This window comes from Pinus tabuliformis, chromosome 9 (genome assembly GCF_031772625.1).
Source record: "Pinus tabuliformis cultivar Carrire ecotype Pingquan chromosome 9, CPIR1, whole genome shotgun sequence".
In the NCBI taxonomy this organism is placed as follows: Eukaryota; Viridiplantae; Streptophyta; class Pinopsida; order Pinales; family Pinaceae; genus Pinus; species Pinus tabuliformis.
The window spans coordinates 397,028,807-397,047,069 of record NC_142307.1 but is presented as its reverse complement, the minus strand read 5'-3'; the positions used below and the strand labels follow the sequence as shown (position 1 = coordinate 397,047,069).

The following is an 18,263-nucleotide window of genomic DNA, read 5'->3' as shown; positions in this document are numbered from 1 at the left end:
CAAGATAGGTCCTATTGAACTTGAACGAGTACCCCAACCTTCGCTCCCCATTCCTCCATTCGAGAAAGATGGGTCGGTGATCAGACGTGCAATCAAAACCAGTGCGTGCAATTGGCATTCCCCATTGCTCAATTAAGCCAGCATTGATAATGAAACGGTCAAGGCGTTTGGCAATGTACCCCGAGCCGGTCCTGCCATTGGTCCATGTGGGAACCATCTTTTGAGGAGTGATGTCGACCAGATTCCTATTAAGGAAAGCCGCTCGAAGCCTGTCAGCAAATGGATCAGATTTCCTGCAGTTACCCCAACATTCGTTAGAGTTTAAAGCAATATTAAAGTCACCAACTATCAATAGAGATTGGATGTCCAGGATCTCTGAGGCAAGCAGCAGATCCCAGAAGGAGATTTTGTTCTTATACGGCGCATATATATTCAATATATTTATGATCTCGGCTCGGCCTCTAACAAGAGCAGAAAGAAGAATGCCCGCATAGCATTTATAGGCCTTTGCCTCAACCCACATCGGATCCCACAAAACCGCCAATCCTCCCGACAATCCATCTGCGTCAGAGGCAGCGATATACCAGGTAGGAAACATTCTTTGGAAGAAAGCAATGGATGCCTTACTTGAGTGCATGGTCTCCTGGATAAAAATAATATGAGAACGAGCAGCAACGAAAATCTCTTTTAGCGCCTGGAATTTGGGGGCGGCACCGAGACCCCTGATGTTTAACGATGTCAGAAAGGTCATTTAGATGGCTGTCCAGCCATGCATTCTCTAAGAGGCTGAGGCACAGGAGAATCGAAGATAGGAACTTCAACAAGGGAGAGATTAGTAATGCCATAGTCAGAAGCGATGGTTCGGCCTCTAAAATGGCGCGAATCCCCTTTTTTCTTTTTCCGGACAGTGATGTTCTAATGGAGGGAAATGCAGGTTTATGGATAGTTAATGGCTCCAGGATTGGGGGATTTCGATGGAGGAGGAGATCTATGTCGCTATCCGATTTATTGATCGGAGACCCGGAGGGGGAATTTGCAGGCGTAGGAGAAGGCATTGGGTCCTTGCCTTTGTGGAGGCGAGCAGAAGGCGTGGCCGTTGAGGGAGATGTTGAACTAATGATAATAGGGTGCGTTCCAACTACAAAATCTCCTTTGTTCATCGGAGATGGAGAGGGCACCGGGAAGTCATCAATGGGCTCCGGAATGGGGGAGCATTCCAATACCGGTGAGGGCATATCCTGGGCGCGCTCCTGAGAACGGGACTGAGAATAGTGTTTAGCCTGTGTGGGCCGGTGAGATAAAGAACCATCAGGATCTTCAGACAATGATTCTGATTTATAGGATCTTCCTCTGTGGCGAGAAAAACGCTTGGGGTTCCGCTTAAGAAGATACCTGCAGGTGTTTATAAGATGACCTGTGCGGTGGCATTGAGAACACCGAAAAGGAATTCCCCAATAGTCGAGCCGCTGACAGATTGTAGAGCCTTCCCAATTGATCTGAATGTGTTCCGGATATCCTCCTTTATAGGGTTTTTCAATAAGCACCCATGCAATCCTCTTATCTTTCTCGCCCCTGACCCAAGGGTCAACATAAATAAATTTGCCCACTGAATTCCCAATCTCCATTAGAGTTTCAACCGACCATAACTCCAGCGGTAAATTTGGAAGCTTCACCCATATCATGCAGTTAGATGGAGTGTTTTTGAGGGGATCAAATCCCACATACCATCTGGATAAAGCCAAAAAGCTCCTGCCTACGACCCATGGTTTGTTTAGAATTGTTTCGAGATCTTCGGTGTTTAGAAAATGAAAGGAGAACCAGTCTTTCATCAACCTAGAAATGACTGGGGTATAACCAATCAAGGGAAGCCATTTTGAGGATAGCCATGATCTCATATCACTTTCGGACATCTCTGGAAAGTGCCATTTGCCGACGAGTGCGTACTTCTGTAGGCTTCCAACACGTTCAGATAAAGTCGCACTGGAGACAGTGACAGCTTTTGGAGATGGAATGGTTTTAACCGGATTCCTTACTTTGCTTTGACGGTTCCCTTTTTCATGTTCTGTGCCAGATTTGGGGGAGACAGGACCCTTTTTGTCCGCCTCCAATGCCAGGCAGAAAGGGGAAGAATTGGTCTGATAAGACGGGAGGAGCATCTCCTCCACCGTGGCATGCCATTTGGGACTATGAATGGAGGATTCACGTGCCTTCTCTGCCTCGATGGCAGCCGAAAAAAGTGCCCTCGTGGCCGGAGAGTCACTATCAACCGCCATTAGAAAAACATATAGAATGTTGAAGAGGGCCTGACACTGTGTACTATATTACTCCAAATGAGCCTGGATGATAAAAACACTGAATAGAAAAGCCTAAAGAAGGATTCCCATAGATATTGTCAGAACAACAGGGGCTGAATTCAATGAGATGCCTGTGTAATTGTACTCCATCCCCAAAAAGGAAGCCTGAAGGACGTGGAACGTTGATCCTAAAATCAATTTGAATTGAGAAGGTGGCAGAAAAGAGCCGATACCACCGTCAATATGTCATGTTCCTAGCCTCGAGAAACTTCAGCTCATAGAAGGATGGCAGGAATGCATGCAGAAAATTAATGCTTCAATTACAGTGGACGGATTTCTCATTCAAATAGAAAGACCGGTGAGATTACGGGAAGGGAACCGGCGAAGTGGCCAGTACCGGGAGAGGAGAGTGAGGGATTCGAACACGGGTTCAAGGCTTGCAGAACCACACTGGTTCTATGTCTCAGAGTGACTATAGCAGTCACAACAACAGCAGTAAACATAAAAAACACACCAGAACCTCCCTATACGGAATCGGATATCAGTGCAGGGACTGTAAATGTGAAACGAGGCTTTAACTCTATTCAAAAATGTTTTTAGCATGTTTAACTATTGTAGCATTAGTATTATTCATCCACTGTGCTGTAAGAATTCTTACTACATTGAGAAAAACTATCCAAAAGGATTAAACGCTAGCGAGTAGAACCCAGAGAGCCGATAACAGAGACAACCAAGAAGCGGTATGGAAATAAAAAGCAGAAAGAAGACTGTGAATTGGCAGCTCCTCATGCCCAGGAGGGCAGAGGCGGAGGGGAGAAAAACCGAAAAGGATGGCGAAAAACAGATTTTAACAGAGATGGACAGATGTTGTAGCGTTGAGCCACGTATCACTACGGACCCATACCTTCTTGCATGGAGCTGCTTACGGCCATTTGTCTCTTGGCGATGGAGAATGGTTGATGCAGTGATTGGGCGAGAGATATGGCTTGCGACACCTGTTCGAACAGCATCGGCTCCCTGTCTACCGCGCTCTCGGCTCCCTTCCTTGTTTTTTTGTTTTCTGCGAACGCAGAGGCGACGTTTTGGCCTTTTTCCGGGTTGCTTATTCGATCAATTTTGTTAAAATTTGACTTAATTTGCTGAGGGATCAGGATTCCCATACTATATTTTAGTATCTATTCTAGAGAAATTCAACAATTCTAATTTAATAATTATATCGGCCTCTCTTTGTACCTTTTGGGACAATGGCTAGTTGTACCCTTCCCACCAAGAATATAAAGACATTTCACCAAAAAAATCATAATATATAATACAAATATTTTCCACTAAATTAAATTAATAAAAACATGTGAGAAGAGATCCATAATATCTGCCTAAAGGACCCATTGAAATTATTTTTTATATATTTATATCATTCCCCTTTACCATATTGGCACCCTTCTAGTGAGAATCTTTGTACCCATTACGGAGAGTGTTTTCACTAATCCGTATAACAATCTTATCGTACTTAATAATATAATGTTTCATTTTATTTTCAATAAATATTAAAATCCGATAACTCTTTTTAAAGATTAACACTAAACTTTATCATCATTCAGATGCAATCACGTAATCAGGTAAGTGGTCCCTTCTATACCTGGTATGAGGAGATGGCACGAGGGAAATGGACGTGGTTAAGGGGTGGCTAAGAATGGGTTTCGAAAATTTTGGGTAATAGTTTAATTATAAATAGATTAAGGGTTTTGAATTTTTTTAGTATATTTTATTTTTGTAAATTATATAAGTGAAATTTATGATTTCAAGATATTTTTATCTAGTTTGTTAAGAAGGTTACATATATAGAAACTGTCAAGCTTGCTAAAGTTTGTCTTTGTTCCACATTCTTCACCTTTCAAGGTGAATACTTCGAGTAGACCAAGGGTGGCTATGGGGTCACCATTATCCCCCATTGTAGCCAACTTATTTATGGAAAATTTTGAAAAGAAAGGCTTGGAAACTTACCCTCTTAAGCCAAAATTTTGGATTAGGTTTGTTGATGATACCAGTGTGAATTGGCCTCATGGAAATTGAGAGCTAAATAACTTCTTGAATCACCTTAATAGCATTTCCAATGACATTAAATTCACAATGGAGACTGAGGAGAATGGTTGCATTCCATTCCTTGACATTCTTCTTATCAGGAAAAGAGATGGATCGTTGGGTCACAAAGTATACAGAAAAAAGACTCACATGGATAACTAACTCCATGTTGATTCGCATCACCATTTGTCCTAGAAATGGGGGCTCTCAACACACTCTTCACTAGAGCTTTAAGGATATCTGACAAGGAACATGTGGATGACGAAATTGAATATCTGAAAAATGTTTTCTTAAACACCGGTTACAGGCATAAAGATATCAACAAAGCTACCATAAAAGCCAAATCCATAACTGCTTCTAGACCCCCCTCTTCCAACTCACAAACCCTAATTGGAAAAGCATATCTCCCTTACATCCATGGAGCCACTAATAAACTTTCCAGAGTCCTGAGAAACAAAGGAATAACAACCTCATTCAAAATGGTGAATACAATCCAACAGAAGATGAAATCTGTAAAAGACAACCTAGATCACTTCCAACAAAAAGGCATTTATAAAGTCAAGTGTTCTTGTGGTAAATGTTACATTGGTGAGATAGGAAGATCCTTCAAAATCAGACTCAAAGAGCATGTTGCAGATATCAGGAAATGGAGAGTCAGATCCTCAGTACTTGTCGAATATTCATCTAAGACAAACCATTATGTGTGCCTAGAAGACGTAGAAATAATCTCCAGAGAGAACCACTATTACAAAAGAAAGATGTGTGAAACACTGGAAATCATAAAGCACCCCATCAATCTCAATAGAGACAATGAGATTGAAGTCAACATGAGTTGGGTACCCCTACTTACACAAAGTTGCAACCCCAAAACTAATCCTACTGCCCTAAACACCTCGGCCACGTCTATTCCTTAATCAAAATCTCCCCCCTAATAGTTTTAATTTTAATTTTAAAATATCATAAAATAATAATAATAATTAAAAGATAATTAAAATATATTTAATATATTAAAATTTATATTTAAATATATTAATATATTTAAATAAAATTAATTGAGTATATTTATGAGATATATAAAGCATATTAATCCAACATTGCATTAATTTATTAAACTAAAACAAAATAATTTCCAAATTATAATATCGATTTAAATTAATTTTATCCATAATTAAATATATTAACACATTGCAATAATATTTAGAAATATTAATATATTTAATTCATTAAAGTATGTTAATTAATATAAAATCATTATAAAAAAATAATTTAAACAATTTTATAATTAAAATAAATTAATAATATAAGATTACAACAAAATTAAATAATTTAATTAAAGAGCATATTATTAAGTTTCATTTTTATTAATATTTTAATTTCTCGCTGTTAGCTTATTTTTTATTTCTTTATTTATTGTTCTGTTTTTCTTCTACTTCTCCTTAATCTTTGTCTTGACGATAGGTCTTGATATAGAATCAAAACATTGGCATTCAAAAATGTCTACTATGGAATTTCCGGCATCTCAAATTCAAGATCAACCCCACAAAAATCTACAAACCCTATATCTCTACCCAATTTAAGGTAAATTTGATTAGAAAAGATGCCCAAAAAAGAGTAAAATGTCTAACATTTAAATTATAGTTAATTTGAATCTTTCATAGTGCCATGACTAGTAAAACCGCATTAAAAATATTAAGGCTTCATATATATATATATATATATATATATATAGATATAGATATATATATTGCAACAGGAAGAATGTGTTATTAATGTACACATTTACCTCATTAACCATGTATAAAAAAGTTATGGGTCAATTTTAACTTGAGAAAAAAAAAAAAGAACTACACATCTTATTGTAAAATGAACCATTTTGCTAAATAAATTTTTCTTATATATAAATGAATGTTATAAATAATAATGAGGAACTCGTCATGGAGGAACTTATTAGAATTGGAATAATCTCAAATCCCTCGGAAATTAGTGGGTGGGGAGCCATGTGGCACCAATATAATTTTTAAAATTTATTAAAAGCCAATGCAATGTAACAAACTCTGTAACACACTACAACCATTGATAAACATTCAGATGAAGCATATGTTGAGCATACTCCCTTCAGAATCAATCTAGGCCCTCAATTAGAAAAACAAAAAAAAAGTCAACAAATCCTCATCCACCTTAAGTTGAAATAGGAAACCTTCAGCAAAAATGGAGATACAATAACATGATTACTTTTTCATTCTACCACCAATGAAAAGGAGAGGAGATGGTTAGGGTGTGGTTATATGCCCAACCTTTTAGTTTGAACACCCATGCCTTGAGTTAATGATAGGTTCGATGAAAATTTTGGTTGTGTACAATGTTGTGAAAATGGAAGTACAAGAGCACAATTATTTTTTCATTCTATGGGTAATGAAAGGGAGATTTCCATTAAAATATTCATCTTTATAATATATATCTGATATAATAAAATTACAACTCTTTCAATGCTCATAAGTAAATAAAGAATCTTCCAAATTTAAAAGTACCAAGAGTACAAAGAAAGAAATATGGATTTGGGAGTAGCCACTCTAGTTATGAGGTTTATTTAAACCCATTGGTTAAGAGAGATTGTATCAAGTTCCAAAAAGTTACTTGTTTTTATGGGGAGATTGTCAACACATTGTCAATTATTAGAGCTTCAATATTACTAGCTCGTTGTCTACCATGCCAATTTAAGTTAACGGATGTTAAAAATATTGTCAAATTTTGGTGAAAAATAAAAGTTGGATATGAATTAATAAATTAAATAATGGGAAGACAAAGATTTTAAGAAAAAAACGAGCATACACCATTCAAAAATTAAAGAAGAGTTAGCTAGCAAAGTATCAAACACTTTGTCCTTCAAGAGCCATAATATTGGTTTCTTTATCACCCTTGATTTATATTAACAAACCGAGCTCATAGCTAGACACTGTGATAAGGTGGAGGAGAGTAATAATAATGCAACAAAGGAAATTAGGGGGAACTCAATAAATGTGAACTATTATTTTTTTCTCCCAACAATTCAAGTTTCCAAAAAGATTCGTAGAGATGATAATGGAACCTAAGTAGCTTTGGACTAGAGTTCATTGTTATATTTGTTATTTATGTATTATGTTTTTTACTAATATTTCTAGAGCTTATCAATGAGTGTATATGCAAAGATCTTTTTATGGTATAGTCTTAAACTCAAAAGCCCTACATTAGGTCATAAGTATGATAATTGTACTTTTGTTATTAAAGCAAGGAATCTTATGCACTTTATGTTTTAATGGTAAGAACAATATTGACTCTTAACCATGGTAGTTTGAACAAAGTTGCAGTATAAGTCATAGTAGTCCAAAGGTTGCATTATGACTTTTTAATAGGCTTATATCATTCCCCTTTACCATATTGGCACCCTTCTAGTGAGAATCTTTGTACCCATTATGGAGAGTGTTTTCACTAATCCGTATAACAATCTTATCGTATTTAATAATATAATGTTTCATTTTATTTTCAATAAATATTAAAATTCGATAACTCTTTTTAAAGATTAACACTAAACTTTATCATCATTCAGATGCAATCACGTAATCAGGTAAGTGGTCCCTTCTCATACCTGGTATGAGGAGATGGCACGAGGGAAAGGGAGGTGGTTAAGGGGTTTCTAAGAATGGGTTTTGAAAATTTTGGGTAATAGTTTAATTATCTGATGTTTTTATTATTTATATCTATATATATATAAATTAAAATGTATTTTCAAATGTATAAATAGATTAAGGGCTTTGAATTTTTTTAGTATATTTTATTTTTGTAAATTATATAAGTGAAATTTTAAGATTTTAAGATATCTTTATCTAGTTTGTCAAGAAGGTTACATATATAGAAACTGCCAAGCTTGCTAAAGTTTGTCTTCGTTCCACATTCTTTACCTTCCAAGGTGAATACTTCGAGTAGACCACAAGGGTGGCTATGGGGTCACCATTATCTGTAGCCAACTTATTTATGGAAAATTTTGAAAAGAAAGGCTTGGAAACTTACCCTCTTAAGCCAAAATTTTGGACAAGGTTTGTTGATGATACCAGTGTGAATTGGCCTCATGGAAATTGAGAGATAAATAACCTCTTCAACCACCTTAATAGCATTTCCAATGACATTAAATTCACAATGCAAACTGAGGAGAATGGTTGCATTCCATTCCTTGGCATTCTTTTTATCAGGAAAAGGGATGGATTGTTAGGTCACAAAGTATACAGAAAAAAGACTCACATGGATAACTACCTCCATGTTGATTCGCATCACCATCTGTCCTAGAAATGGGGGCTCTCAACACACTCTTCACTAGAGCTTTAAGTATATCTGACAAGGAACATGTGGATGAGGAAATTGAATATCTGAAAAATGTTTTCTTAAACACCGGTTACAGGCATAAAGATATCAACAAAGCTACCATAAAAGCCAAATCCATAACTGCTTCTAGACCCCCCTCTTCCAACTCACAAACCCTAATTGGAAAAGCATATCTCCCTTACATCCATGGAGTCACTAATAAACTTTCCAGAGTCCTGAGAAACAAAGGAATAACAACCTCATTCAAAATGGTGAATACAATCCAACAGAAGATGAAATCTATAAAAGACGTCCTAGATCACTTCCAACAAAAAGGCGTTTACAAAGTCAAGTGTTCTTGTGGTAAATGTTACATTGGTGAGATAGTAAGATCCTTCAAAATCACACTCAAAGAGCATGTTGCAGATATCAGGAAATGGAGAGTCAGATCCTCAGCACTTGTCGAATATTCATCTAAGACAAACCATTATGTGTGCCTAGAATATGTAGAAATAATCTCCAGAGAGAACCACTATTACAAAAGAAAGATGTGTGAAACACTGGAAATCATAAAGCACCCCATCAATCTCAACAAAGACAATGAGGTTGAAGTCAACATGAGTTGGGTACCCCTACTTACACAAAGTTGCAACCCCAAAACTAATCCTACTGCCCTAAACACCTCGGCCACGTCTATTCCTTAATCAAAATCTCCCCCCTAATAGTTTTAATTTTAATTTAGAATATCATAAAATAATAATAATAATTAAAAGATAATTAAAATATATTAATTATAAATATATTTAAATTTATATTTAAATATATTAATATATTTAAATAAAATTAATTGAGTATATTTATGAGATATATAAAGCATATTAATCCAACATTGCATTAATTTATTAAACTAAAACAAAATAATTTCCAAATTATAATATTAATTTAAATTAATTTTATCCATAATTAAATATAGTAACACATTGCAATAATATTTAGAAATATTAATATATTTAATTCATTAAAATATTTTAATTAATATAAAATCATTATAAAAAAATAATTTAAACAATTTTATAATTAAAATAAATTAATAATATAATACTATATCAAAATTTTTAAATTTATTCAAATTTAAAATAAATTAATAATATAAGATTACAACAAAAATTAAATAATTTAATTAAAGAGCATATTATTAAGTTTCATTTTTATTAATATTTTAATTTCTCACTGTGAGTCTATTTTTTTATTTCTCTATTTATTGTTCTGTTTCTCTTCTACTTTTCCTTAATCTTTGTCTTGATGATAGGTCTTGATATAGAATCAAAACATTGGCATTCAAAAATGTCTGTTATGGAATTTCCGGCATCTCAAATTCAAGATCAACCCCACAAAAATCTACAAACCCTATATCTCTACCCAATTTAAGGTAAATTTGATTAGAAAGGATGCCCAAAAAAGAGTAAAATGTCTAACATTTCAATTATAGTTAATTTGAATCTTTCATAGTGCCATGACTAGTAAAACCACATTAAAAATATTAAGGCTTCATATATATATATATATATATATATATATATATATATATATATATGCAACAGGAAGAATGTGTTACTAATGTACACATTAGTAACACATTTACCTCATTAACCATGTATAAAAAAGTTATGGGTCAATTTTAACTTGAGAAAAAAAAAGAATTACACATCTTATTGTAAAATGAACCATTTTGCCCCTAGGAAATTAGTGGGTGGGGAGCCATGTGGCACGAATATAATTTTTAAAATTTATTAAAAACCAATGCAACCTAACAAACTTTGTAACACACTACAACCATTGATAAACATTCAGACGAAGCATATGTTGAGCATACTCCCTTCAAAATCAATCTAGGCCCTCAATTAGAAAAGCAAAAAAAAAGTCAACAGATCCTCATCCACCTTAAGTTGAAATAGGAAACCTTCAGCGAAAATGGAGATACAATAACATGATTACTTTTTCATTCTACCACCAATGAAAAGGAGAGAGGAGATGGTTAGGGTGTGGTTATATGCCCAACCTTTTAGTTTGAACACCCATTACTTGAGTTAATGATAGGTTGGAAGAAAATTTTGGTTGTGTACGATGTTGTGAAAATGGAGGTACAAGAGCATAATTATTTTTTCATTCTATGGGTAATGAAAGGGAGATTTCCATTGAACTATTCATCTTTATAATATATATCTGGTATAATAAAATTACAACTCTTTCAATGTTCATAAGTAAATAAAGAATCTTCCAAATTTAAAAGTACCAAGAGTATAGAGAAAGAAATATGGATTTGGGAGTAGCCACTCTAGTTATGAGGTTTATTAAGCCCATTGGTTAAGAGAGATTGTATCAGGTTCTAAAAAGTTACTTGTTTTTATGGGGAGATTGTCAACACATTGTCAATTATTAGAGCTCCAATATTACTTGTTTTTATGGGGAGATTGTCAACACATTGTCAATTATTAGAGCTCCAATATTACTAGCTCGTTATCTACCATGCCAATTTAAGTTAACGAATGTTAAAAATATTGTCAAATTTTGGTGAAAGATAAAAGTTGGGTATGAATCAATAAATTAAATAATTGGAGGACAAAGATTTTAAGAAGAAAACGAGCTTACGCCATTCAAAAATTGAAAAAGAGTTAGCTAGCATAGTATCAAACACTTTGTCCTTCAAGAGCCATAATATTGGTTTCTTTATCACCCTTGATTTATATTAACAAACCAAGAAGCTCATAGCTAGGCACTGTGATAAGGTGGAGGAGAGTAATAATAATGCAACGAAGGAAATTAGGGGGGAACTCAATAAATGTGAACTATTATTTTTTTCTCCGAACAATTCAAGTTTCCAAAAAGATTCGTATAGATGATAATGAAACCTAAGTAGCTTTGGACTAGAGTTCATTGTTATATTTGTTATTTATGTATTATGTTTTTTACTAATATTTCTAGAGCTTATAAATGAGTGTATATGCAAAGATCTTTTTATGGTATAGTCTTAAACTCAAAAGCCCTACATTAGGTCATAAGTTAAGTATGATAATTGTACTTTTGTTATTAAAGCAAGGAATCTTATGCACTTTATGTTTTAATGGTAAGAACAATATTGACTCTTAACCATGGTAGTTTGAACAAAGTTGCAGTATAAGTCATAGTAGTCCAAAGGTTGCATTATGACTTTTTAATAGGAATGCTCCATTCCATATATAAATTTGTGCTTCTTCCTAAAAGATCATAGATTCAAATCTAATAAAAGATAAAATATCTACACCGATACAAATTTTTGTAGTCAAATAAAAAAGGTATTTTGTTCCACAAATAAAAAAGATCGTAGATTCAAATCCAATAAAAGATAAAATATCTACACCGATACAAATTTTTGTAGTCAAATAAAAAAAATATTTTGTTCCACAAATAAAAAAATCTTATACACCAATTTAATATCTAACTTAACTATAACCTTAAAATTATATTATTATTATTTTTTAAAAAATATTACTATTTAAATCAATAATTTTAACCTTTTTAATTATTAAATTAATAGTTAATTATATTAAATATTTTAATTCACGAAAGCTAGATTAAATAATATTTCTTCAGATTTTATCTTGATATTTTTCCTTTTTTGGTTAAATTTTACTGGCTCCTTAGTTTTGAAAGACGATTTATTTAATCCTACAAGACTAATTAAAAAGTATATTTTAAATTTGCATGATAATTACACATTTGGAATATTTGTACAATCAGACAAATAGAGTCGACGACTTTCATGAACAACTCGACGTACCCACGAAATTTCCACCGCGTGACTGTCATGACACCTTACAGTTCTGTTTACTGAACACCCAACAACCAGTCAAACTTTGTGTGACAGAAGTGTGACAAAGTCATCAAATTCGACAACAAATAACTGGCAACAACCATTCAAACTTTGTGGGACAAAGTGATAAAATTCGACGACAAATAATTGGTTCGCTCATGCCTATATCTGTGGGACAAATTGATTAAATTTGATGACAAATAATTGGTTTGCAAGTTGGTTTTAGTTTGATTTTTTTCGAAGTTTTTTATCGGTTTTTTTATTTAATTTTTCTAAAATATGGTAGGAATTTTATGAAATCCCAAGTTTAATGGGTAAGCCGGCACAATCGAAGTGTTCTAGGGGTTTTCAGGATGCTGAATCCATATTTACAGTAAAAAAAACTAGTATAAATAACCCAAATCAAGATTTAACCTCAAAATTTTCCACTATTCCAACACCGAGAAATCCAAAAAAATCACACTAAAAACAATTCCATTAATTTACTCGTATCTAATATATAACAAACATATATAATTTTCTACATTTATTAAAAATTAAAAAAAAATCAATTATTGCTAAAATCCAAGCGTGAATCTATACAATCTAGTACCTTCACTACCCATTGACAGGCCAGTTATTTTCAGGGATCAAATTCAGAACATTAAGGCACGACATCGCATGACGTGAGGGTCAAATGATTCCAATTTTTCACTGAGATAGGATCTCGTGATGTGGGCGTTTCGAGGTACCTTTTCTTTAATGTGAGCCTGCGTTCCCACTGTGGGATCTGTAGACCTAACTCTGGTTTCATTGTCAGTGGACGCCTGCAAAAAGATTGGTTTTTAAAAAAAAAGTTAACCATCGAGGCAGAGCAGAGTTACTGTGGGGTCTCTCCACCTAATTCTGCTTTCATTCTTTGTGGATGTCTGCAAACAGATTGTTTTATTTTTTAAACCATATAGGCAGTGACTAGATCAGGACAATCCTTTGAATGGAAGGTTCTATTAAATCAAATAGTCAGGGAGAGGTCAGGACAATTTTTGTGAAGGGAAGATTTTGTCGGTAGGGATTTCTCAAACTACAGATGATATGAGATTTGGGGGAGTTTTATGGATATCTTATGTTTTCATAAATGGCTTTCCCTTTCCATTGTTTGTAGTTAAATTTCTATTCAAAATTTAAAAAGATTATATAAATAATTAATTTCTATTTTATAAAAAAAATTAGGTTTTTCTCAGAAAATTATGGAATTTTGTAAATCTAAGTTAAAGAGTCAAACTTCAAGATTTTGGGTGCCTTAGAGGTTTTTGGTGGCACTAAATCCATTTCCACCATCAAAAACATGATTCAAACACTACTACCACAAGATTTTTTGAAATTCTTTTAATTAGATTCTGACCACTTTTAACGGTTAGAGCAAGTCCTCCACCTCAATATCATTTTTTTGTAAATTTACACGAACACATTATTATATAGATAAAAAATTCACAAAATAAAAAAAAAAAAAATACAATTTCAAACCATCAAAACTTTTTTTAAATATATATAAAATAAAAAATAAAAAAATACACCTAAACGTGTGAAAATGATTATAAGAAATGACATTGATGATGCAGATTTAAACTCTAATTGATATTTTTGTTGGAATATCTAGTTGTGATTCTTTCTATGTGAGTGAGTTCCTATTCTATAGGAGTTCACTATATCTACTTGTTCCTAATTTGGTGTGTGGTTGAGAGATTTCCTCAACCAACAGATTGTGTGTCCAAAATAGTCTTCCTATCTTGAGACAACATTCGTGTATATATGTAATCTTATTTTTAATGAATATAACACAGATATTGTGCATATTGATATTTTAAGTTGGTATCAGAGCCCTGAGGGCTGGCCCCTCGTGGGCTTAGCCCCTCCTGTGCTAAGGGAAATAAAGAGTTGGGTGAATGTTTTTCTTGTTTGTCCATCATAAAGGATTCATAGCTCCATTTGAGACAGTGACCTGAGGGGGAGGTCCACCGCACCACGCCATTGTTTTGGCACTGCTTCATTGTTTGAAATTTTGCAGGAGAAGTCCACCTCTACATGTTATTTTCAAGATCCATGAAAGTAGCAAGACCGTCGATGATAACACATGTCCGAGGATCTCTCCTGTGAATCGTTGTCTTACAGTAGTCTTGTTCAAGCTCGGTGGGAGATTGTAATCAGTGGATTGCTTGAGCGCTTCACTAGAAGAGAAGCGGTGGTTGTGGCAATCAACCCCTAAGATTTGATTCAAGATCTGTGGTTGTTTGGTGGACCTGTGGATCAGATTTGTGGCTGTTCGGTGGATCTATGGATCAGATTTGTGGTTCTATTGTTGTGCAAGTCGATCTTCAGGTGGATCATACTCAGTGGATGATAAGCATGGGCTGTGTGAGCGGATCGAAGTGTGAGCAGTGGTGGTATCGACTCCTTCACATTTCCTGTGTCCTTGAAGTAGCCTAGACCGAAAGATTTTGTTGTGCAATATTTTATTAAGCAAGATAGCAGTTGAGCTGACGGTGCAGCGTGGTCGAGCCAACGGCGTTGGATGGGTTTCCATGAATGCCATGGCTTCTCTGCTGTATGGGCCATGCTTTGATGACCAAGCAAGAAAGATGAGTGGACGTGTTGTTTCCTGGATAAATGGTCTTTTCGTGGATCCACCGCAAAGAAATCAGGTCTGCGTGGCCGGGGAGGTGCAGGATTTCCATCCGGTTTAAAATGGTCATTTATGTCAAAAGTATCGGATGGAAGACCATCATATCTTGTTGTGAATGCCGATGAGAGTGAACCGGGGACCTGCAAAGATAGAGAGATTATGAGACATGATCCCCACAAGCTTATTGAGGGATGCTTGATTGCAGGTGTCGGTATGCATGCTAGTGCTGCATACATTTACATTAGAGGGGAATATGTAAATGAGAGGAAAGCCTTACAAAATGCTCTCAATGAAGCATATGCAGCAGGATTCTTAGGGAAAAATGCCTGTGGTTCAGGTTATGATTTTGATGTTCATATTCACTTTGGAGCTGGTGCTTACATATGTGGGGAAGAGACTTCTTTACTTGAGAGCTTGGAGGGAAAACAAGGTAAGCCTCGATTGAAACCTCTTTTTCCTACCAATGCTGGTCTTTATGGCTATCCAACAACAGTTACAAATGTGGAGACAGTGGCTGTTTCACCAACCATACTCCGCAGGGGCCCTGAGTGGTTTGCTAGCTTTGGCCGCAAGAACAATTCAGGGACAAAGCTTAGCATGGAGGAGAAGTTCCAGTTGATACACAGTGTGGGGGAGGAGTGCATTGAAGAGAGCGAGTTGAGAACCCTCTTCGAAAAGAAGAAGGACCTTGTCTGCTATGATGGGAAGATTGATTGTATGTATTGCGCCTCCCACCTCCATTAGAGATCACTGTCGTGCATACTAGTGTAAGTGTTCTTGAATTCTTTTTAATTTTGTAAGTGAAACATGTTGAGCCTGATCAACTCACCATGTAAATGCAATTAGTTAGAATTGATCACTCTAGCAATTGCTAATTGAAGTTAGAAAGATTCAAGATGAAAGCACTAAGTATGATTCTAGGAGAAGTTGGTTGATGCAGCAATGGATGGACAAACAAGGTAAAATATTGTGTGTTGAAATAAGGCAGACTCATAGTATATGTCACATACATTAGTAAGCAAGTCTAGGATGTTTGTAGTGGTAGTTGTAGTGTATGTACCTGGCAACTCGAGAGTTGGAGTGTGAAATGTAAGCCTTGCAAGGCATGTGTATCCCCATACAGTTCGTGGTAATCTAAAAACCACTTTGTATTTGAAGTGTCGATTTGTGGTAAACCAGAAACCACATGTAACAGTGAAGTGATACAGAGATTCCTGTAAACATGGTTTAGGGTTTGCCGACAAAACCCTTGGCCCAGAGTGGCTGGAGTGCCTTAGTGGCAAGTTTGTGGCCCATGGTGGGTGGAGTCCCCTAGTGGCATCTCATTTTAACATGGTATCATTTTAACATGAAGAGCCTTCGTGGCTGAATTGAGTGCCTTGGTGGCATTGTTGAGCCTTCGTGGTTGTGTTGAGCCTTGGTGGCTGAGTTGAGCCGTGCTGGCTGAGAGCCCTTGGTGGCATGGTTGAGGGTGATCCGTTAAAACCTAATGCATGGTTACGGGTAATCCAACAAAACCCAGGTTAACAATGATGGAGGAGGATTTACAGGTACAGTTGTGCAGTTATAATGGTTGGAAGAACCATGTATGCGAAGGACATCCTACAATACTGGCAGTTGCAGCGGTTAGTACCCATGCATTCCGGTGGATGGTTGCTCCTTTATATGGACATCAACATATTATTTTTGGTATATTTGACCACAAATAGACTTTGCAAACTGATATCGAGACAAGTACTCATTAAGGGGGAGTGTTGGAATATCTAATTCTTATTTGTCTCTAGTTGTGATTCTTTCTATGTAAGGAGTCAGTTCCTATTTGTTAGGTCCCTACAATACTAGTGATTACCCCATTACTATTGTATTTGTATCCCTTATTAATATTGTTGTGCCCCTATTGTCCCCATATTGTTATTACTGTGCCCCATTGAATCCTCTATTGTTATTTTTGTGCCTTTATATTATTATTGTTAGGTCGATTGGGTTATATTGTGACTCCTTAGACTCCTATATATAGAAAGGAGGTTTTTTCATTTGAATCATCAAGGAATCATTCATTTGTGTAATGTAAAGGAGATTGCCCCCTCGAAGAGGCTGAGTTCTAAGGCATTGATTTATCTTTTCTATCTTTTTGTGAGATGGTTTCATAACATTTGGTATCAGAGCTTTGGATTCTAGGGTTTCGTTGCTCCAAATAGGTCATCGTGGCATTTTCGCTATAACTTTTTTCTGCGATGTTTCAGAAGTGAAAAAAAAAACTCATTTGGGACAAAATTACACTGAACCTCGGGTCCAAATTTGAGAGCTTTTCGCGCTATATTTGCGGAAATATGATCTAAGGAAGTGGGTCTTTTTTGTAGACTCCTAAATTACATTCCAAACAGGTGACCTAGGGGAAATCGTCATAACTTTCTCTCTGAGCATCGGATTGAAATTTCGTAAGAAGGTACAAAAAGAGGACAGACTTTAGTTTCTTGTATATATTTTTTAGAGCCAAAGGTCGAAACAGGGACATGTGGCATGTCATACAAGTTTGTTGTACTGAACTAGTCTATAATCAGGTCACTGTGGGAGATTTGGTATAACTCTTCCTTGGAGAATCCAATTTGGATCAAACTGGTGGCATTGGAAAGAGGACACAGAGGGATAATTTAGATCACAATTTTAGAACTGGATGATCCAAAATTACAGAGATACATCAGATGCAATATCGAGCTCCTACAAAGTGAAAAAATGTGTGTAGATTTTTTAAAATTTTTGCTTAACTTTGGTTTGAAAAATTATTTTGAAGGAATTCAAAAGGCATATTAGAGCATTATTATTGGTAACTGATGCCCTGAGAAAATAAAATGCAAACACCTAGTAAGCAACTTGAAAGCTCTAGCATGACTCGTGAAGAAGAGGAAGAAATACTACATGATATATCAAAATTACAAGACCAAGTGCAACAAATGTCACTCTCACCAAAGCTAAGAGAAGCTAAGATAAATGGCGTGGAATCTAAGATAAAGGGTGTGGAAGCTAAGATGAATGGCGTGGAAGCTAATAC

General features: G+C 35.3%; 1 pseudogene; it reads left to right on the top strand.

Annotated features, from left to right (window-relative positions):
- Window positions 1-15,286: 15,286 nt before the first annotated feature.
- LOC149148815 (NADH dehydrogenase [ubiquinone] flavoprotein 1, mitochondrial pseudogene) lies at window positions 15,287-15,958 on the top strand (annotated as a pseudogene).
- Window positions 15,959-18,263: the final 2,305 nt, after the last annotated feature.